Raw genomic sequence first — 3594 nt, 5'->3', positions numbered from 1 at the left:
GCATATTCAAAGATATTTAAATACATTAGTAGATGCAATTGCTTCTCGAATGTTAAGTAGACATTTGCAATAATCAAGCAATAAATTTAAAAACATTCCATAACATGTTTTACAAGATAGCCAGTAATAGTGATATAGTATAGCATAGAAGTGTGTCAAATATACATCATCTTCGATCATAACTTGAAAAACACCTTCTGATTGACAAAAATGATAGTACAAAAAGAAAAAATGTCATATGATTCTACAATAAGAAACCACAATATGATTCTGATCGACAATAAGAAACCACTGCTCTGGCCACCCTACGGAGGAACCTCCTCAAAGGTCCTGGGACCCCAATCACATAGTGTTGTAACCTAAGAGGAATGTCATCTATGCTAGTCTCTGGAATGTCTGTTGTCAAATGCTCTAGATCATTTTCCAACTCGGCCAGAGTCTCTGTAGATTCATCCCGTGGGGCTGGTACTGTTGTAGCTAGGTGTTTCCTCTCATAGGGCCGGAGAGTGGTTGGTCATCGTGGACCCACATCTGCATTTGAAACTTTTTACTATCAGTTTTGGGACGATTAAAAGAAAAAAAAAAATTAAATTAGAAAATGTCGAGAATGATTTTACCTGAGTCATCCCACTGCTCTCCTAGTGGAAGAGCCATGTCTGGGTCACCAAGGTAATCCATCCCAGCAAGAGGAAAATCCCGAATCATGAAAACTTGGTTCTCCAACCAATGAAAACACTCAGGAGGAATTTGAACAACCTCGAAACCCTCCTCAGGATGATGGGCCATAATTGCAATCCAACGCATCAGTTTGGGCTCTCGGGGAAGTCCAGCTTCGACGGAAAGATGTTGTGGGACCAACATTGGGACCCTCTCTAGACCAAAGCTCACAACTAATAAACCATATCCAAATTTTTTTAGTTGTTCGTTCTTTTCTCTAGTTAGTTGGCCTTTTACATTAGCCAACACAGCTTCACACCAGTTGAAGATGGTGCCTCGATAGGAGTCTACTGCCATTCGCATTAGGGATATGGTGCCTACATGTAGTGCTGTGCTTCCACAGAGTCTGGTGACAGTAAATGCAATCACTTTGAGTTCAGGACAGGAGATGGTTTTGATATCAATCCCTTTTTCCTTGGTTTGGTCGTTACAAAACTCTAGCCGGAGACTATCGACAGACTGGTCACCTGGCCTAGTCTTGAATAGAGTCAATTGTTCACCTCTCTTGGGCAAACAAGTTAAGAAGTAAATGTCCTCTGGCTCCATTTCGAGCTGGTGGCCACCAATAATGAAACACTGGTCCTGTATATTCCATCTGTCCACCAGCCACTGCAAAAAGTCCACTTGGGCCCTCATGCTAGGTATGGCCCATAATTTAAATAACCCGCATGCATTCAATGCATCTATTGAAGGTTGATGATTAATTTTGTCAAGGTCCACATCTTCGTGCTCCCGTACCCACCATCTAAGCATGGTATATATCCTACATTGAAAGAAAAGGCGAATGAGAACATTTTAATTCTTAGTTTTTGGGTGGAAATTGAAAAAATTGAAGTTGCAAAACCTATGTCACGAGGTCCGAACTCTCCAGTTAGGGACAATGCGTAGGTCCACATTCTGCCGAAGCAGCAGGTGCGGGCCCCTATCTCTTTCCTCTATAGGAAAAATTCGGGGTCTGCAGGTTTCATATGGTACACCTGCGGACCCCCACTAGTGGTATTTTAAACTAAATTTTTCCTAAAAATGAAAATAGAAAGCTAAAAACAAAATTCAAATAGTTGAAATGCAAGATTAAAGTGATGTGGATTACCTGGAGGTGACGGTTTTCGATTCCAACAGATGGATTTTCCGCAATCTTCACAGGAAGTTTCTCACCCAAAAGCTCTTTTTATCACTTTGAAGTCAAACGGTAAAAATGAATTTACAAAAGCCCCCTTTATAAGCTTTTTTGAATAAATGAGTTTTTAATTTGTTTATTTTTAACTTTAAAGAGGTAACTTTTTGATGCATTTTTATTTATTTTTAAACATGTATGAGTAATGTTTGAGTTTTTGTGCAAAATATCGGATTTTTCAGGCAAAATTGATCATTTTCAAAAAAAAACATTAGAGTCATCTTTAAGCTCCTTTCTGACTCCTAAAATATGAAAAGATTGCCGATTTTTTCTTTTTAAGCTTGTTAAAATAGAATTAAAAAGACGGTCCGCTTACAACTCTTTTCTGACCGCATAAACATGAAAAGGTTGCTGGATTTTTGTCGTTTCAAATTCGATATTGGTTATAAAACGACGTGTCGTTGATCACTTTTTTACTTTTTTCATATCAGAAACACTAATTATGAAAAGTACTCCTTGATTGTAATGGTCAAGTGGTTCTCTCAAGTATTATTTTATACTTTTTGCGGGCTTGGGAGACACAAATTTACAAAAAAGGACAACCATGGAGTTTTCTTAAATTTTTCTTCTGACTCCCCAAAATTGAAAAACACCAAGTTTCTCCTATACTGGACTCGTTAAAATTTAACAGTAAAGGACCTGTTCAATGACAAACAGGAACAAACCACTCCTTCTTAGGGTTCGAATTTTAAACTAAGTTGGACTCATCCGAAGGATGAGCTTATAATCAAGCAAATATTATCCTCCTCAAGCTTGTCAAAAATAAAGAAGTACTTGCCAGAAATGGTGGGGGAAAAGAGAGAAAAATGAACCTATTTGTTATACTTTGTGTCTCAGAAAAGCATTCAACCACTCTTGAACATGACACTTTTTTTTCACCTGAGTTGGGAAATCCTTTGCCTAACAGTTAATCAAACCATACTGAAAGTCTTCAGCCAGTTTCTGGGTATTAGCTTTGGGTCAATTGTCACCAAACCATCTGCAGTGTCGTTATGTGTTCAAGAGGTCAGTGAAAATAAACCATTCATCTACAAAATATCTGTCATCCATCTTGACCATACCTGAGTCAGTCCTTGCAAACATATTTCTTCAAACTTGATCTATGATTTTGTGTTGTGGGCTTGCCTACGATGGATCGCTTTCTATCGACTTCAGCTCATTATCTAGAAATATGATCTAGAAATCGTCAGTACCTTGGAATCTGCATGCCTCGATGGCAGGTTTCTCACCTTCGATGATAGGTTGCATCATTGACCTTCGATCAAAGGATTCCGTGACATGTTCGACATCAACTCATTTATTCACATTTCATGGATTGTACTAAGTACTTTGAGAGCCATTGACATTACTGGTGGTTTTTCTCACACTTGTTAACAGTTTACATCATTGACTGGTAATCAAGTGGTTTCTACCATGTTATAGACATTTTTGTGCCTCGCAGCATGGAGCATGAAATGTCGATAATTACAGGGATCCAAAGTCCCTAAACATGTTGTTCTTACCCCTAGAGGAACAAGGTCAGCAAACCACAGCACTTCCTATCAGTTCTCCACCTGAAAACACTTAAAAACAGGCTATTTTTGGATCATGTCAGCTGCTCCACTGAGCATCTGCGCTGAATGTCAACTGCTCCTCCTTGTACCTGCACTGAAAGTCAACTCTAATGAAGGCTACCTGCGCTGGGCGAGATTGGCCAAGTGGCA

This window comes from Pinus tabuliformis, chromosome 5_2 (genome assembly GCF_031772625.1).
Source record: "Pinus tabuliformis cultivar Carrire ecotype Pingquan chromosome 5_2, CPIR1, whole genome shotgun sequence".
Classification (NCBI taxonomy): domain Eukaryota; kingdom Viridiplantae; phylum Streptophyta; class Pinopsida; order Pinales; family Pinaceae; genus Pinus; species Pinus tabuliformis.
Note: the sequence above shows the minus strand (reverse complement) of the source record.